Genomic DNA, 20,421 nt, shown 5'->3' on the forward strand with positions numbered 1-20,421 from the left:
CTTAGCCATACTGTCCCTGACTACCCTGGTGTGGTCTGTAAAGAAGCAACATTCCTCTTTGAGCGCAGTACAAAGGCAACCCTGTTGTAGAAAGAGGAGATCCAGGCCTCTCCTGTTCTGTAAAACTACCTCAGCTAGGGAGGAAAGGGATGACTCAAGGGCAGAAATTCCCTGTTCAAATTGGGCAATATCCTCATCTATGGACAGTCAAAGTTCAGAGTAATGTTGGTTGGACAGGACCAGAGAGGCAATCCCTGTGCCTGCTCCCGCTGCTCCAACTCCCAAAAGGACTGCTAAGGTGATGGCAGTAACAGGCTCCTGTCAAGGCAGTCATCTCAGCGTGGCTTCTCTTCCTAGAGATCTAGGAATTGATCTGAGGAATAACAGGTTAGTCTAGGTAGAAGGAACCTGAGTGCCCTGAGTGGCAACACAGCGACCCGACCCAGTGATCTGCAGGTGCACTACATATGATGGGATCAGTGGGCTTCCTCTGCCATCAGTGTTACAGTATTTTTTTTAAAGATTATCTTTATAAGCAGAAGGTTAGAATCAACTGAGCAAGGAAGATTTGGGTCTATGGCACATGCATGTGCCTAGTACAAGGCATCTTCTACCATTGCACCAAGGAGGATGATGAGGGCTCCTGTGCTGATCATCCCTGCTCCTACTCCCGCTCCAACTGCTGTATCCGCTGGTCCTTCATGAGTGCCCTCTCTCTGGTGCTACCCTGTTTGCTGTGCTACCTGCCAGCCACAGGCTGCGTCAAGCTGGCCCAACATGACTATGACCGCCTGTGACACCAAGGCCAGCAAGTCCGACAAGCGTTTCTGACACTTTGGATGAAAATTCAGCACTGCCCTTGGAAACATGGTCCCTGCTGTCAGACTGGATTTGTGACAAGCAGTGTCCCTGCTCAGCCCAGAATGTGATTGACTATGGGACTTGTATGCTGTGTGAAAGGTCTCAAACACAGTTTGCTGTAAAGTTCCCACTGGCCCCCCACAGGAACTCTGAAAAGCCAACATAGCATTATTAATCAGTAATAAAGATCGTTTCCCCGTCTTTTTTTTTTTCACGTGCCATTCTAACTGACACGCTTGCTAGAGCTCAACCAATGGAACTCCAAGGAAAGGGAACGGAAGTTGGTGACCCACATACTGCATAAGCTAAATCAACAGCCATTTTTTTCATAAAAGGGTGGAGCAGAGTGATAACAGAGCTAAAGGGCTGGTGGGGGTTGCTGTGGGTGAGGACAACAGCCTGGAGGGCTTGCCGGAGGGACAGCATTTGAAACAGAAGAAGTTTCCTCAGGAGAGGGGCTATCTTTCCTGGGCAGATCAGGTATATTTACAGCTCTAACCAGGCATTCCAGCAACCATCTGGGAGCAGAGTGTATCTCTTCTATGGCACCATTAACAGGATTTAGTCTTTCTGTGGTGATCAGCAATGGTGTTAATGATGAATGTTCTCCTACCTCACATCATGAGAAACAGAAGGCTGCTGGCCTTCTCAGACTTTCCTTCTTTCTGTTGGCCTTTCTGACTCTCTCTTCATGATGAAGGAGTTGGCAGGTGCCAAGGTGGAAAGGCCTTCCTCTCCATTCTCCATGGCCCCACAAGCTTCCCTCCCTCCAGTGCCACCAAGACTTGACCTTCTACAACAGCAAGCATCTGGTCCTGCCAGCACTTCAGTTTTGGGAACTATTTCCAAGGCTGATTCTGGCTCCCTTCATAAAGACAAACCATTGCCAATACCTCCTATACTTCAAGATCTTCCACCACCACCCCCTCCAGACCAGCCTTACTCTGTTGGAGCAGAAACACGATCTCAGAGACAGACCCTGCCTTGTACACCAGGTGATTGCCTATCTAGAGACAAAGTGCACCCTGTCCCCTCTAGCTGCCCAAGGGACTCATGGTTGCCTCGGCTAATCCCAAAAGTACCAGTAGCTACCCCAAGCCCTAGTGATCCTTGGAATGGAAGATAACTGACCAATTGGCCCTCACTTCCATTCTCATTGCCTTCACAAATGGAACCTAGAGGAGATGTTTCTAGACTTGGAAGCACATTTAGTCTGGATACTTCCATGACTATGAATAGCAGTCCAATAGCAGGTCCAGAGAGTGAGCACCCAAAAATCAAGCCTTCTTCATCTGCCAATGCCATTTACTCTCTGGCTGCCAGGCCTCTTCCTGTGCCAAAACTTCAAAATAGGTACCCTTGTTACCTACATTCTCTAGCCCAGTGACGGCCCTTGTTGCAGCGGGGGGTGCTGTGGGATGTTCTGTATGGCAAATGTGTTGCTAATTAGTCAATAAATAAAACACTGATTGGCCATTGGCTAGGCAGGAAGTGTAGGTGGGACAAGGAGGAGAATAAAGCTGGGAAGTGGAAGGCTGAGTCAGAGAGACACTGCCAGCTGCCACAATGACAAACAGCATGTGAAGATGCCGGTAAGCCACAAGCCATGTGGCAAGGTATAGATTTATAGAAATGGATTAATTTAAGCTGTAAGAACAGTTAGCTAGAAGCCTGCCACGGCCATACAGTTTGTAACCAATATAAGTCTCTGTGTTTACTTGGTCGGGTCTGAGTGGCTGTGGGACTGGCAGGTGAAAGAGATTTGTCCTGACTGTGGGTCAGGCAGAAAACTCTAGCTACAAATGGCATCCAACGTGGGGCAAGAGTTTCCACCTAAAAACTGAGAAAAAAGATTCTAAAATGGAGCTAAAAACAGTTCCTAATTGTCTCTCTCAAATGAGCGGCAGCTGCTGGTTTGAGCTCCTTGTGGGTTTCTGGTGTGCGCGCTCGACCTCCAGTTTGGTGGGAATGAGGCCTCTGCAAGTGGCACATTAAGCTGCATGGTGGATTTAGCTTTTGCTAGTACAAAACAAAAAAAGAGGTTTCTGGACTACATGCTGCTTGGATAAAAGCACAGACCCATGATAGCTCCCAGAGCTGGTGGTACCACCGCCATGTTGGGAAGCTGGGGTGGGTGGAGCCAGCAGCCACAGCTGCTGCAGTTTAAAGCAGTAGATTCACAATAAGACAGATTCAGATGTAATAGTTTACAATGTGTGTAAAATATACATAGGCTTGAAAGAGACAAAAAACAATGTGTGTAAAATATATGTAGGCTTGAAAGAGACAAAAAAGGTGATATATACAATTATATAAACAAATACATAGTTTTAAAAAATAAAGTCTTTAAAGAGACAATAAAATTAATATAAAAAATAAGCCACATAAAGATGAATATTACACAGAGAATCTGGATTGTGTTGTCTTTGGGATTTTTAACTGCAGAAAAACATTTGATTGTAAAAGCTGTTGACTTATGCCAAAATGTATATTTTAAAGGTACCTTGACTTCAAAATTTGGATATAAGGATGTGTTGCTTTGGAAAGGAGAATCTGCTTTTGTTTCCACAGAAAGCCAAAGGTTATGGATTTGTTCCAGATTAAGATACATCAGGTTTGACCAGCCAAGACCCCCTGAAAGGTCTCCGATGACAACATGGCCCAGATGATCCAACATCCAGAATGGTTTGAAGGCAACTGCCTCAGACAATACAGCCTCATGGACTATTCCATAATCCTAAAATTTTCTTTGTGTCCCCATAAGATACAGCGCCCCCCTCCAGCAGGAAGTAGTAAGAGAAGCTATGCCCAAATTCCCAAATTATATGTAATTTTACTTTGTTAAGGTTAAAACCTTCCTTTTTGAAAAAAAGAAAAAGAAAAGGGGAAGTGCTGTGGGATGTTCTGTATGGCAAATGTGTTGCTAATTAGTCAATAAATAAAACACTGATTGGCTATTGGCTAGGCAGGAAGTGTAGGCGGGACAAGGAGGAGAATAAAGCTGGGAAGTGGAAGGCTGAGTCAGAGAGACACTGCCAGCCACCACGATGAGAAACAGCATGTGAAGATGCCGGTAAGCCACAAGCCATGTGGCAAGGTATAGATTAATGGAAATGGATTAATTTAAGCTGTAAGAACAGTTAGCAAGAAGCCTGCCATGGCCATACAGTTTGTAAGCAATATAAGTCTCTGTGTTTACTTGGTTGAGTCTGAGTGGCTGTGGGACTGACAGGTGAAAGAGATTTGTCCTGACTGTGGGCCAGGCAGGAAAACTCTAGCTACAGGGGGGCATAGAGTGGAAGGCAGGGTTTGCATTTTCAAAGGCTAAGTGTTTAACAAAGGTACTTTTGTTTTCGCTTAGCCCGAACAGTCTCTCAGCTGCAGCATTTAAGCGAGAGACAAAATTGCTAAAAGGTTCATCAGGGCCCTGACGAATCTTTGCCAATGAGGTGGTAGCCGAACCCTTTTGGGGCAGGCATTTTTAGGCCTGGATCCCAGAGTTTTGAATCTGGGCCAGGAGGCCAGGAGAGAATTTTGCCTGTGCTGTGTTTGTATCATAAGGGGAGTTGACGAGGAGTTTCTTTAGCATCCAAGTTTTTGAGGACGGCTGTTTAATATTTTTTTTGAGCAACTTCTTGACAATTTTCTGTGAATTCTGTTTTTCAGAGGACAAAGTCACCCCCAGAAAGAGCCACACAGGCAAGGAAATACCAGTCATTAGGGGTCAACCAATGTTCACTCTGGTTTTCCACCAAGGCTAATGTAAAAGGAGCCGTAGGACCATACTGAGCACAGGTGGATTTCAGCTTTTCAATAAAGCGGAAATCTAATTTGTGATAAGTCTGTCCTGGCATGGGGTCCTCTGATGACGGCTCCTCCTCCTCTTCCCCCTCCTCATTTTGGTCTTCCAAACTGTCTGAGGGGCCACTCTGGGCCACCTCAGATGAGTCCCCAGAGGTCTGGCTCTGGGTAATGGGAAATGCCAGGACAGGCTGAGGCTTAATTTTTGATTTAATAGATTTTTGAGATGGTTTTAGCAAGCTGGGAGCCACCACATCAAGGGCAAGATCTTTAAGTTCTTTGTCAAGAGTTTTCAATTCCCTTAAAAGCTCAATATGTTCCCTGCGAGCCTGGAGGGCCCATCGCAGTGAGCCGAGATCTGGGACATGGGGAGCCAATTCATCAAGAATGGGCCACAAAAGTGGGAAGATGGAGAAACATAGGGAGGGGGCATTGCAGAATGGGGAACCGCTGGAGATTTTTGAAGTGGTATAAAAGGGCCCAAGGACTCCTGTTTTAAGGGGAGATTTTTGCAGGGGGGCCAGTCTGGATTATGGTATCAGGCCACCCCTTTCTCTAGGGAAGCCTCCTCAGTGGGGTCTAGAGGGGAGTTAGAGGTAAAATTGTTAAGAGAGGGATAAAGATGGGCAGGAGTGGACTCCTGGCGATTCCTAGATTTAAAAGTCATGAGCGTCCCCTCTTCCATAGAGCACAGGTCGTGATCTGAGGGACAGACTGAAGGTGGATGAGAAAGCACTCAGAGGGTCTTACGGCAGGTAGAGAGGGAGTGGAAGGCTTCTTTTAAGATTTTTTTCTCCTATATTAATAACCTCTTGTATGTCAGGGGAATGTTTATAGACCCTAAGAATGTCATTAATAATCAAAAAAGGCTTTAAGGTCTTTTTTCTTTACCCTAGTTCCTTGTGTCTTGAGGGACTCTTTTAGGCCAGAAATGAATAAATCTTGTGACGAAGTTGCCTGTCCCATGGCTCGTCACTTTCTTACCTGCATCGCCTCTGCTATCCTCCGGTATTGTGTCCTGAACCGGGCGATTTCAGGGTGATCCAACAACTTCACCAAGGCCTTGGTCTTTCCTCTGGGAGATGACGTTCCAAATCCTCAAGAGGTGGTTTCATCCACGTTGGGCACCAGTTGCCCCAGCCAGCAGGGCTTCAACGGGTTCTCAACCACCCTAAGGACGGAATGATAGGGACAGGAGACACAAAGGAAATACACCAAGACAAGATTCTGATCAAGGTGCAACTTTATTTTTCTCCAGGAGGGTTTATATAGTTCCTGCAGGGTGGGGGGAGCAAGAAGCTGTTATCTGCATAGGGTGGGGCAAGCTAACAGGATGTTTGTATAGGATGTTTATGCAGGATGTTGACAGGGTGAAAAGGTCAAGGGCTCTGACTCAATGTCCTGTCACTAGGCAACCTGACCGTAAGATGTTCTAGTTCCCTGTCTTATTGGGGGTCTGTATTTTTCCATTAACTAGAGATTCTGTCCTTGTCCCTGATACACTGCCCATTGTAGCAGCATGTAATGGCACACAGGTAAAGCCACAGAAAATGTGGCGACATATAGATTAACAGAAATGGGTTAGTTTAAGTGTAAGAGCTAGTCAGTAGTTAGCCCTTGAGCTAATGGCCGAGCAGTTTTAATCAATATAAACCTCTGTATGTTTAGTTGGATCTGAACAGCAGTGGGACCATGGGGCCACCAGGTGGGAACACAGAAAAACTTTCAGCTACAGTTGGTGAGGTGAGAAGTATCTGTGGCTTGTTCCTTTGTCTCTTTGATCTTTCAGCATTTACCCTAATATCTGGCTCTGGGTTTTTTTTATTGTTAGGCCATTTAGGATTTGTGCAACAGTTTTAATTGTGATAAACGAGGCCATTTGAAAAGGGATTGTAGATAAGGTGTTCCTAGAAATAATGTTGTTTTGTTTTTTTTAGAGATAATCCAGATAGAAGGCCCCAGCCTTCTGGAATATGCAGAAGATGTGGCAAAGGCTAGCATTGGACTAATGAATGCAGACCAGCAAGGGACAGGCAAGGTAACCTTTTGCCATCAGGAAATGTCCTAGGGGGCCTCCCACATACCCCAATATAAAACTTAGTTCAATTGTTCCCTGACATCATCAGAGAAACTCATCCACAAAGCGATTAAAAGACTTAATGCCTATTGTTAAAAACTACACTGTTCTGGATGTCATCAAGGACAGAATAGCTTCAGTTGATACAACAAAAATTTCAGGACAGACCAGAAAACAAATTTGGCAAACTACTATAAATAATCAGAGACCAAAGCTAAAAATACATGTAAATGGTATTAAAATTGAGGGTTTGGTAGACACAGGAACAGATGTAACAATGATTTCACCAAAATTTTGGCATCCAGATTGACCTCTTCAGGAGGTAAATTTTCAGCTTCTTGGGATTGGAACATTATCTCATGTAAAACAAAGTGCAAGATAGCTTGAGTGTATAGGGCCAGAAGGACAGATAGGAAAATTAAAGCTATATGTGGGTAAAATAGCAATGAATTTATGGGGATGTGATTTGTTGCAGCAATAAAAAACAGATTAACACTCCTTCAATCTCAGAGACAAACCATAAAATAAAGAATACTTCTAGAAAATTATTAAAAGATACAAGAACAGTCATAGACTGTTCAGATTGTACATAAGCATGGCACAACAGCTGTTGGTCTTTCAAAGATACCAACAGCTCTACCTTTTAAAATGGTTAACTGACAAACCTGTGTGGGTGGAACAATGGCCTTTGACATCAGAAAAATTACAGGTACTAGAACAACTGGTACAGGAGAAGCTAAATTCTCAACATATTGAAGGATTAACCAGTCCTTGGAATCCTCCTAAATTTGTTATTAAAAACAAATCTAGAAAATGGAGAATGGTAACAGATCTGAAAACTATAAATAAGATGATTCATTCACTGGGTTATATAGATGTAAACAACCTTCTTATTAAATAAGAAACACAGAACCAATGCAAAGAAGAAAGCCAAGAGGTCAGAGCTAAGAGCTAAAACCTTACCCTTCCTCCTGCAGTGGTCCTACCTCTCCGAACCAGAGCTACCCCTGTGTTAAAGTCTTTATATAGAGTTCCTGTTCTGCCTTCTCATTGGTTGTAAACCCAACCACATGACCACCTCGTCACGGCCTGTCTGTAAAGGCCTCCAGGTTTTCCATGATTGGTATTGAGATTAAAGGCATGTGTATCCAATAATGGCTGTATCCCTGAACCCACAGAGACTTACCCAGCTCTGCCTACCAAGTGCTGGGATTACACGCGTATGCCACCACTGCCCTGCTTTCCTATGGCTTGCTAATAGCTCTGACCCCTGGGCAACTTTATTTACTAACATACAAATAATATTTTAATACAAATAAAATATCACCATAGGGTTCTTTACAGCTTGAAATTCCCTTGCCTTCTTTATTACATAAAGGATGGTCTATTATAGTGATTGACTTAAAAGACTGCTTTTTTTACTATACCTTTACAAGAACAGGATGGAGAAAAATTTGCTTTCATGGCACCCACTTTTAATAATTCCCAGCCTGTTAAAAGGTACCATTAGAAAATTCTTCCACAAGGAACGCTAAACAGCCCTACCTTGTGTCAATATTTTGTACAACAGCCATTAGAAATAATTCACAAACAGTGAATTGAGTTTCCTCAATCTATAATTTATTACTATATGGGTGATATCTTACTGACTGATTCCATCTTCTATTTATTTTCCTACAGGAATTCCTAGAATGGATATTTTTACCACACAACAGAGTGAAAAATTAAAGACCTATGTAGTTGATTCTAAAAGGAGCATTAAGACTTTGTCAATTGGAAGGAATAGACCTAGCAGAAATTGTTGTACCTTTTACTAATGCTGAAATTGCCTCATTATCAATAGAAAATGAACATTGATGTAGCTAGAGTTTTCCTGCCTGGCCCACAGTCAGGACAAATCTCTCTCACCTTCCAGTCCCACAGCTACTCAGACCCAACCAAGTAAACACAGAGACTTATATTGGTTACAAACTGTATGGCCGTGGCAAGCTTCTTGCTAACTGTTCTTACAGCTTAAATTAATCCATTTCTATAAATCTATACCTTGCCACATGGCTCGTGGCTTACTGACATCTTCACATGCTGTTTGTCATTGTGGTGGCTGGCAGGGTCTCTCTGACTCAGCCTTCCACTTCCTAGCTTTATTCCCCTCCTTGTCCCACCTATACTTCCTGCCTGGCCACTGGCCAATCAGTGATTTATTTATTGACCAATCAGCAACACACTTGACATACAGACCATCCCACAGCACATTGACAAAGAGTTTGCAGTAATTTTTTTGGGAGAGATGAGCAACAAATATTCCAAAAGCAAGAGACTTCAGTTTATAATAAGAACAAATGGGTTCTCTCTCTTATAATAAAATGAACACCAATTTCTGGAGCTCCTACATTCTAAAATTATGCAAATAAATTAGGAAAGGCAGGTTGTAAGTCAGTAAAAATAAGTAACATGGCTCAAAGCACTTATGATTCAGTTAAAAAAATCAGAATTATATGCTATTTTCATGTTATTGTTAGATTTTTCAGAACCTCTTAATATAGTTACTGACTCTCAATATGCAGAAAGAGTTGCTTTACATATTGAACTGCTAAACTTATTCCAGATGATTCAGAATTAACTTTATTATTTATTCAATTACAATAAGTAATCAGAAATAAAATCATCCATTGTATATAACACATATTAGATCCCATATGGGTCTACCAGGCCCTCTGGCACAAGATAATGATGAAATTGATAATAGGAAATGTGCTACAAACATCAGAATTTCATAAGAAATACCATGTTAATAGCAAAAGTTTGAAAAATGATTTTTCCATCACTTGTCAACAAGCCAAGGAAGTTATAAGGAAATTTCCTATTTGTTCTTTTGTAGCTGATGATTTTTGGGTCCTACCTGGCCCATGGTCAGGACAAATCTTTCTCACCCACCAGGCCTGCAGTCACTTGGACCCAAGTAAACACACAGAGGCTCATATTAATTAAAACTTTTTGGCTCTTAGCTCAGGCCTACCATTGACTAGCTTTTATATTTAAACTAACCCATAATTTTTATTTATGTCTAACCACATGGCTTGGTACCTTTTTCAGTTTTGTGTTTACATCTTGTTTTTCCTGTGTCTGGCTGGTGACTCCTGACTCAACCTTTTCTTTTTAGAACTTTTTTTTGCTTGTCCCACCTATACTTCCTATCTGGCTACTGGCCTCTCAAAAAAAAAGGGAGGGGGAAATATAGATATGATAAAATAAGAAGATAGATTAATAAACTTACTTTTAAAGGACAACACATTCACAACACACAGAGCAATATCCACAACATTCTTTGTATAATCAAACTCCATTATTTGCAGCAAGTAACCCAAAAGATACACAAAGAAATAAAATTTGGCAAATGGATGTGTAGAGTTTGAAAAATTAAAATATGTGCATCATATTTTATGCATATTCAGGATTTCAATGGGCAACTACTTTGAGTTCTGAAAAGAATGACTCTGTAATTACACATTTATTAGATGTCATGGCCATGATGGGAATATTTGTACAAATTAAGACTGACAATGCTACAGCATATGTCTCTAGTAAAATGAAACAGTTTTTTGCATGTTATGACATAAAGCATATTATAGGTATACCACGCAATCCTACAGGACAAGCCAGTTAGAAAGATCTAATTGCACTTTAAAAGATATGTTTAATAAACAGAAAGGGGTAAATAAAGACGTCAGAGATAGATTACATAGTGCTTTATTAGCTTTACATTTTTAAATGCTAGTGAAAAAGGAACAATGGCTGTGGAGAGACATTGCATAATAGAAAAAACTACTGTATATTTTAAAGACATGTTGACCTCAGAATGGAAACCAGGATATGTGTTACACTGGGGAAGAGGTTTTGTTTTTGTTTCTACAAGAGAAGAAAAGCTATGGATACCATCAAGATTGATAAAGATTAGATTCAAACAGGAGAGACCTCTTGATTAGGAGAGGTGATAGTTCATCAAACAGCTTGGTCATTCAATCCAAACTAACTTATAAGACTAATAAATGCCTTTTGTTTGATCAGGTATGAAAAAAAAAGAAAAAGTCATTTTTGAATGATGATTTATCAAAGCTACAATTGCCTTTCTGGCATGAGAGGAGCAATGGAGTTTCTTAAATCACATGTCTTAATTCCATATTAGAATGTTAGACTATAGATTGCTATGTGGCCCATACCATCTTGGACATCAGCTTTTGAGTTTTCTTAAACAAAAAGGATTTTTTGTTGTTTAGTATTAAAAATCCAGTTACAGCTAGGCGTTGGTGGCGCATGCCTTTAATCCCAGCACTCGGGAGGCAGAGCCAGGCGGATCTCTGTGAGTTCGAGGCCAGCCTGGGCTACCAAGTGAGTTTCAGGAAAAGGCGCAAAGCTACACAGAGAAACCCTGTCTCAAAAAACCAAAAAAACCAAAAAAAAAAAAACAAAAAAAACAAAAATCCAGTTACAAGATATAAAATGTTTTAAATAAATTCAAAGAGTTAATACAGTTCAAGCTTGTTTTCTAAATATCTAAGAGTTAGTATGACTTGGAGTTGAGATAAAATATTTGAGCATGACAATGATAGCCCATGCCTTTAATCACAGTAAAGACAAATGCATCTCTATAAGTTAGTTGTTTTCTAAATGATACAGTTATAGTAAATAAGGTAGTAGTACCATACACCTTTAATCCCACAACTCAGAGACAAAATTCAGATTCAGCTCCTAATTGGTATGTTTGCATTCTAGAAAAAAATCACATACCATATTTATAGATTATTATAAAAACACACTGAAGGGTGTACTGGGTGGTTTTGTGTGTCAACTTGAGGCAAGATAGAGTCCTCAGAGGAAGGAGCCACAGCTGATAAAATGCCTCCTTGAGATCCAGCTGTAAGGCATATACTTATTTTGTGATAACTAGGGGAAAATCCAGCCCATGGTGGGTGGTGCCATCCCTGAGCTTCTGATCATGAGTTCTATAAGAAGGTAGACTAAGAAAGCCATGGCAAGCAAGCCAGTAAGCAGCACCCCACCATGGCCTCTGCATCAGCTCCTGCCTCTGGGATCCTGCCCTGTTTGAGTTCCTATCCTGACTTTCTTCAGTGATGAACAATAATGCTGAAGTGAAGCCAAATAAACCCTTTCCTCCACATCTTTCTTTTTGGTTATGGTACTTTATCACAGCAATAGAAACCCTCAAACACAGGTTACTAGAAAGACAGGTTAAAATTCAAAATAAATGTCCTTTGTGATCTACAAATAAATACACTTTAACCTTGAATTTACATATATATATATATATATATATATATATATATGTAAAGAGAAAGGGGAATATAGGTATATTTATCCACATATATCAATGTATATTTAATTTCAAATTTTCAAAAAAATTTAAATTAAAAGATAATACTTCTTTTGTTGCCAAAAATAATTTTGCCTTAACAAAGATATAACCTGTCAAAAAAGAAACTCCCAAAAGTTAGGGTTGTAAAAGGGTTTTGTTGTTGCCTTTTCAGTAGAATAAAAGTATTCAACTAAGGAATCTAAGGACCATTGGACAAATGAGACATCTGAAGAGGGATGAATCATCAAGAGAAAATGTGCCAAGAAAAAGACTAAATTGGCCTAATATAGCACACTTCCAACAGGGTAGAATTTCATAAATCTTTCCAAATGCTTGTCTTTGCTGCTCTGTACAAAGATAAAAGGCAAATAGTCTTTTTGTGGTCCTAATTCAACTAAAAACCAAAGCTGGCTTTGGAGTTGGAGCACGGCTCTTTCCTTCTCTAAACCCTTGCATACTTGTTAAAGGAAAATCTACAATCTCTGCGTTGTGTCAGAAGAGCCACCTAGTATGGGGACAGAATAAAACCAAAATTGAGGGACTAGTCTATTGACATTAATTTCATAATCTTTTGGTTTTATTTTGACTCTTTAAAATGTTTCTTAAGATATAGATATTATCTCAAAATCTATAAGATTATATATATATATATATATATATATATATATATATATATATATACTCTCTGTTGAGATATTAGTAGTCATACAGAGTACTGACTAAATTTAGAAAAAAGATTCATCTAGCTTCCTGTATGTATTTTTGGGTTTGAGTCAGAAAAAGGTAACTAGGAATTAAGTTTGTGTACCCCAGATGTATTTAACAGATTGTGGTCCTTTAACCTCTTGGAGACATATTGCATATGACATTTAACATGTTTAAGTTTTCTGCAGTGAACTGTGACCATTTCCAGCAGTGACCTTTGAAGTCTCCAAGAGGATGATGGGGCCTTGTAACAGTGAATTCACCTGGATTGTGGTAATGCCACTAAGCTGACAAACACCACTCAAAGATCAGCATTGGACTACAAACTGCTCAGGACAACTTCAAAGCAGTTAGCTAAGATGGTCCAGTCTCATAGACTACTCCAGCCAGGACTTCAGATAAACCCTGCATTTTCCTATCACACAGAAACTGGACAACAAATGATACAGCTAGCTCTCCCAGTACTTGAACATTATCACAAATTTTTCAGGGTCCCCTAAAGATGCAGTCACCCCCAGACAACAGGAAGTAATTTTAAGAACATGATGCCCACATTCCCGAGAGGTGGAGTGGGTGGGTTTTGGTCATTTGGTGCATTATAGATGTTTGTCATTGTTTGGGAGGGTTAGTTGCAAGTTGTTACTGTTCATGGTCAGGGTAGAAACTAAGCAAAGGAGATTAAATTCAGGAATCTCTTTCTGAAAAGAAAAAAAGGGATATAGGAATGATTGGATAAAAGGGTAGATTATTGAATCTACTTTTAGACTAAAAAGCAACTACTAGTCTCACATATTTTATATTTTTATGGATTTTTGTATATTGATACAAGTTTAAAGTTATTTTTCTTACAACATACTGTAAGGTATTATACCTATGCAACTCATTTAAAATTGTACTGTAAAGTTCTAGTCCTTGAAAGCTACTATTACAAACTGTTTAGGATAATTAAGATAACAATCAAACTTGTAGTAAGAGTTTGGATGTAGACAGAAATAAGCTTTATTTAGTCTCATGTATATTAGGTAGATAGGTGGTCTTCAAACACTTCAGAGATCTACAGAATATGGCAATTAAGATGTTTTAATAACACAAGGCTTTTCATGACAGTGAGATACATCTGCTCCTGGCAGTATCAATCTACTTCAAAAAAGGATGACGGGCTTCAAAGAGCCTCAATATGGAGTTTGCTTTCAATGTGGCAAAGTTAGCCATTGGACAAGAAACTTTCCTTGCCTCAACTACTGACAGTATGCTGACCAAATTAGACAAGCAGGAACCAAAGGAAGTTTACTGCTGAACTTTGCCAAGACAAGGCAGGCCAATCTGTTGCCATTTTTTTCTTTGGGCCATCAGCTCACAAAAAATGACACAGAGACTTATTATTAATTGTTAAATCTTGACCTACAGCTTAGGCTTGTACCACTAGCTCTCATAACTTAAATTAACCCATTTCTATTCATCTACATGGTGCAGTGTGGCTTGTGGCTTTTACCTCTCCTCCTGTATGTCTTGCTCCCTCTGTGTCCAGCTGGCAACTCTACCTTTCTTCTTCCCTGAGCCTTCTCTGTCCAGAAGTCCTGCCTGTAACTCCTGCCTAGCTATTGGTCATTTAGCTTTTTATTAAACCAATTACAGTGACACATCTTCACACAACATAAAGGAATATTCCACAACATTTCCCCCTTTTTGTCTAAATAAAAAAAGAAAGGCTTTAACTCTAACACAGTAAAACTATATACAATAAGAGCAATTATCAGGTAAAAATTACATTTACAATGTTGGATCTATTTGCATTTGGAAAATTTAGAGAAAATATGCTATTATCTATCCTCAGTCCAAAGTTTTATACATAAATCATATTTTGTCATAACTTGTATTACCATCCTAAAAATCTTTTTAGACCTTAAAACATCTTTTTTGATAAACAACTTAAGCTTTTATGTTTCTCAACCTTATAAACTTTACATCTTTTATGTAAGTTTCTTTTCTGAATTTGGTAACAAGTAAAACTGTAAAACTATAACTATCTAGTCTTTAATCCCCATCAAATATCCAAGGATAAAATATTTCTTGAGTAAACAGGAAGTGCAGAGAAAGCAGCTTCTAAAACTATAGGAATGACAGAGACATCTGGCTGCCTGGACAGTTACCCAAGGTTCCTCTGCAATATTGGGGCATCCACTTTCAGCCTATGGGCCTAGAATATCTGACAGGCTTTTCTGTAAAGCAGGAATTTTGAAGGACTGTCTTATCTTTTCTTGGCAAAGTTTGGCAGTCACTTTCTTTTGTGTCCTGTTTATCCAGTTTGGACAGCATACTGTCAACAGTCAAGGCAACAGCAGTTTTTTGCTCAAACGGTTAGCTTTTGACATTAAAAAAAAAAAAAGCAAACTCCATATGGAGGCTCTTTGATGCCCTCCATCCTTTTTTGAAGTAGATTGATGCTGTCAGGAGCAGATGTGTCTCATTGTCATGAAAAGCCTTATGTTATTATAACATTTTAAATGCCATATTCTATAGGTCTTTGAAGTGTTTGAAGATCATCTATCTATCTAAAATATATCTCTGTATGACCTTGAAAACATACTTAACACGACTATATGTTTGATTGTTATAGATGACTATTAACCTGTATTTCTTTATTATTGTAAATAGCTTTCAAGGACTAAAATTTACATTACATTTTTAAATGAGCTGTATAGGTTCAATACCTTAAACAAGAATAGAAACATATTGTGGTGATATTTTATTGGTGCTCTAACAAATAAAACTTATCTGGGGATCAGAGGACAGAGCCAGCCACTAAATTAAACATAGAGGCCAGACAGTGGTGGCACACACCTTTAATCCTATCACTCAGGAGACAGAGATCTGTCTGGATCTCTGTGAGTTCAAGGCCACACTGGAAACAGAGCAGGGCAGTGGTGGCACACACCTTTAATCCCAGGGCTTGAGATTTCGTGTCTTTGCTTGGGAAGGACACACGCCTTTAATCCCAGGAAATGATGGCAGGAAGCAGAAAGGTATATAAAGGGTGAGGACCAGGCACTAGAAGCTTTTAAGCAATTCAGCTAAGACTCTTCTGGTTGAGGACTCAGAGGCTTTCAGTCTGAGGAAACAGGAACTCACTCTCTCTTGGTCTGAGGATTCCCTAGCAGTAAGAACTTGTAGCTTGGTTTGTTCTATTCCTCTGATCTCTTGGTTTTCACCCCAATATCTGGCTCCAGGGTTTTTTTTTTTTATTAATAAGACCTTTTAAAATTTGTGTTACAACATATATAAAATATAACAAAAATAACCTTAAATTTGTATCAATATCCAAAAATGCATATCAATGTAAAATATTTGAGACTAGTGGTTGTTCAAAAGTAGACTCAACAACCCACCCTCTCATCCCATCATTTCTATACTATATCCCCCTTTTCTCTCCAGAAAGAGATCTCTGACTCTAATCTTCTTTGTTCAGCTTTTTTTTCCTGACCATGACCAATAACAACTTGTAACCAACCCTCCTAAACAAGGACAAACCTCCATAACCCACCGAATGACCAAAAACCAACCACTTCACCTTCTAGAAATGTAGGCATTGTGTTCTCTAGGCTGCTTCCTGTTGTCTGGGGGCTATGACATCTTTGGGGGGCCCTGAGAAAATTAGGGTAATGGTCAAGTCCTGGGAGAGTGAGCCGTAATTTGTTGTCCAGTCTCTGTGCAATGGGAAAGTGCAAGGTTTATCTGAAGTCCTGTCTAGAACAGTCTGAGGCTGGACCATCTCAGCCAGTAGCCTTGAAGCTGTTTTGGATGCAGAACTCTGAGGAAACTTCAACAGAGGCACTCTGAGAGGCTGGATCACTTGGACCACTCATTTTCATTGGTATCTGGTCCTCTTGCTCTTTTTTGTTTTGTTTTGTTTGGGTTTTTTCTTCTTGTTGTTGTTGTTGTTGTTTTGTTTGTTTTTGTTTTTGTTTTTGTTTTTGTTTTTGTTTTTGTTTTTGTAGACAGGGTTTCTCTGTGTAGTTCTGGTGCCTGTCCTGGATCTCACTCAAACTCAACAGAGATCCACCTGGCTCTCATCTTTCTGTAAGGGCCCAGGGTGGACCTTTTCCTTAGGTTTGTTTCTGGGAGATTTGCTTCTTATCTCAGAATTCTTTTTCCTGGCTTGTTTCTTATCCATTAAAAAAGATTTGTGGTGTGATCTTTCAGGCTGCAGCTGGGTCTTGGTTCAAAATATTACTGCAGTCTACCAATGATGATCTCCAGTATCCTTGCACTTCTTTGTAAAACTATTTGTAACTCAGAAATATCTTAGAGAGCCGCAGCCCCTTGGGTGTGTGATACTAAATCTCTGGGGCTTGTTGAGTCTGGGTCAGCAATTCTTCCCAGGAATCCTGGAGAGCATCCTCATTGTGTAAAGGCCTCAAGAAGTAAATAAAACAAGGTTCAGGAAGTTTTGAAGTTAAAGAAATTTACAAGACCTCTGTCCACAAGGTTATATCTATCTATCTATCTATCTATCTATCTATCTATCTATCTATCTATCTATCTATCTATATCTATCTATCTATCTATCATCTATCGATCGATCGATAGATGATAGTGATGTTGCTAGGGATAGGAGACTGATTAGCTAAACTGTTTGCAAGTTGTTCAGGTAGCTTCAGGGATGCAGCTTTTATCTCAGTTGTCATAGATGCTGGATTGTAATTTCTGGTGAAATAGTTACCCCAAAATTGCCCATGCTTCTGTAACTACCCCACCACCAGTCATACTCCTGTAATTAACTCCTCATTCATGCTCCTATAAGTAGCCACATGGTATCTTCTCCACCTGGCTCATCCTTTGCTTGTTCTGCAATCTATTTCTTTTCTACGACACTAGGAATTCAACTTCAGTCTCCTTTAGGGAAGTTTTTGTCTTTTGGTCTTCCTGTAGCCTATCAGTATAGGCTTTAAAAAGAGGTCTTTTTTTACCATGGTCTCCTATTCCTTGTTCTCCCTCTCTGTTGTTGATCCAGCTGGGATCTTCCACTCACCCAAGCTCTCTTTCCCTCAACCCTCGCCCTTCACTACCCCCACTCTTGTCCAGGCTGTTCATGTAGATCTCATTCCATTTCTCTGTCATTGGGCGATCCCTGTGTCTTTCTTGGGGTCTTGTTTTCCAGGTAGCCTCCCTGGTGATGTGAGTAGCAGTCCAGTCATCCTTGTTCCACATCTAGTATCCTGCTATGAGTGAGTACATACCATGTTTGTCTTTCTGAGTCTGGGATACCTCACTCAGGATGATTTTTTCTAGATCCATCCATTTGTCTGCAAACCTCATGATGTCATTGTTTTTCTCTGCTGAGTAGTATTCCATTGTGTATATGTACCACATTTTGTTTATCCAGTCTTCAGTTGAAGGGCATCTAGGTTGTTTCGATGTTCTGGCTGTTACAAACAATGCTGATATGAACATAGCTGAACAAGTGCTCTTGTGGTGTGGTTGAGCATTCCTTGGGTATATGTCCAAGAGTGGTATAGCTGGATCTTGGGGAGATGGATTCCCAATTTTCTAAGAAAGCGCCATATTGATTTCCAAAGTGGTTGTACAAGCTTGCATTCCCACCAGCAGTGGAGGAGAGTTCCCCTAGCTCCACATCCTCTCCAGCATAAGGTATCTTCAGTGTTTTTGATCTTAGCCATTCTGACAGGCGTAAGGTGGTTTCTCAGAGTTGTTTTGATTTGCATTTCCCTGATGATTAGGGATGTTGAGCAATTCCTTAAATGTCTTTCAGCCATTTGAGTTTCCTCTGTTGAGAATTCTCTGTTTAGTTCTATAGCCCATTTCTTAATTGGACTGCTGGGTATTTTGATGTCTAATTTCTTGAGTTGCTTATATATTCTGGATATCAGTCCTCTGTCAGATGTGGGGTTGGTGAAGATCTTTTCCCATTCTGTAGGCTGTCGCTTTGCTTTGTTGACCGTATCCTTTGCCCTACAAAAGCTTCTCAGTTCCCTGGAGGAGATTGGAATGGGGGGCGGGCTGGGGGGGGAAGGTGAGGGGGGCGGGAGGGGGGAGAACAAGGGAATCTGTGGCTGATATGTAGAACTGAATTGTATTGCAAAATAAAAATTTTAAAAAAAAAAAAGCTCACCTACACTGCCTCCTTCAGGTTTTATAGCCCAAGGTCAGAGCAAATGCCACTACACCTGTCCCTAAAGCTTTGTCTGGCTTTTAGGAACCTGTTACTAATGCTGGTTTGCCTTGTCCAGGCTTAATAAAAGGAGAGGAGCTCAGCCCTACCTCAAGTTGATATGCCAGGCTTTGTTAGTACCTATTGGAGTCCTGCCCTTTTCTGACCAGAGGTAAAGGAGGGGTTGATTGGGAAGCAGGGACAGAGGAGACGTGGGGAGAAGAAATGAGAGAAGCAGGGTGGAGGGAGGAGGGAAGCTGCAGTCTGAATGTATAATAAATGAATAAAGTAATTAATAAAAATAAATAAATAAAAACTTTAAAAAAAGAGGTCTTTTAAAAACAAAACAAAAGGACAAAAAAGGCCTGATGCCCTCTTTTCCATTTCTACCCTAAATGAGCAAATATTACCTAAGTCTGAACTGTTGTACTTATTAAATTTATTCATTTTACTCTTTGAGCTGATTTACTTTGGATGTAACTGTTAGGTGTGTTTCCCTGAACATTACTTGCATTCTATTACTAAGCATGACAGGATAGATCAACAGTCCATATACTATTAGAATTTTTCCAGGTGAATTTGTGTGTGTGTGTGTGTGTGTGTGTGTGTGTGTGTGTGTGTGTGTGTGTGATCCTGGGGATTAGGTCTCAGATCTTTTACATGCTAGGCAAACACTTTAACAATGAGCTACAGCCATGTTCCTCAGCTTCAATATTTTGTTCTAAGATAAGGTCCTGCTATGTTGCTCAGACTGGCCTTGAACTTACAATCTTTCTGTCTCAACCATCCCGAATAGTCAGGGCTACTGGGGCAGACCACTGCATTTGGTTTCAGTTATAAGTTTTGACCAACCATAAATTGACCAGTTTAAACAAAAGTGATGGATTACTCCTCTTAGCACATTCACTGCCACCATGTGGCAGAACAGCTGTGATGAGCTATAGGAGCCCTTAGCCTGAAGCTATGGCAACAAAACCAACAGAAATATACAGCAGATAGCTAGACCTGTAGTAATTGGGTTGTTAGCAGGATCTCTTTGAGGGAAGTTCCTCTGACTTTTCCCTGATATTTCAACTTCCGTTCCATCCTTTCCCAGCTTTAGGTAGGCAAGAGCTGACTGTGAGAAGTAAAATGTTGACTGAGGGTGGTTCTTTTTGGTGGTGCAACTGTCTGTGGGTTGCCCCTACTCTTGTAAGTAATCATAACACTCATTGATTTGTTTAAAAAGGGGGGGCAGAGTCTTTCTTTAATTTGTTAGGCTCTTTCTTCTTTGAGGTAAATAAACATTTGGAAATTCACACAACTGCATACCATAATTCCAGGATGAGCACAATAACTCAGCAAACCATCTAAGAATCTATCTCCTGCCGTGGTGACAGCAATTTTTATTGCTTTATAGTCTTGCAAAGCACACAAAGATGCAACAAATTTAGGGGG

Source organism: Peromyscus eremicus, chromosome 8a, assembly GCF_949786415.1.
Source record: "Peromyscus eremicus chromosome 8a, PerEre_H2_v1, whole genome shotgun sequence".
In the NCBI taxonomy this organism is placed as follows: domain Eukaryota; kingdom Metazoa; phylum Chordata; class Mammalia; order Rodentia; family Cricetidae; genus Peromyscus; species Peromyscus eremicus.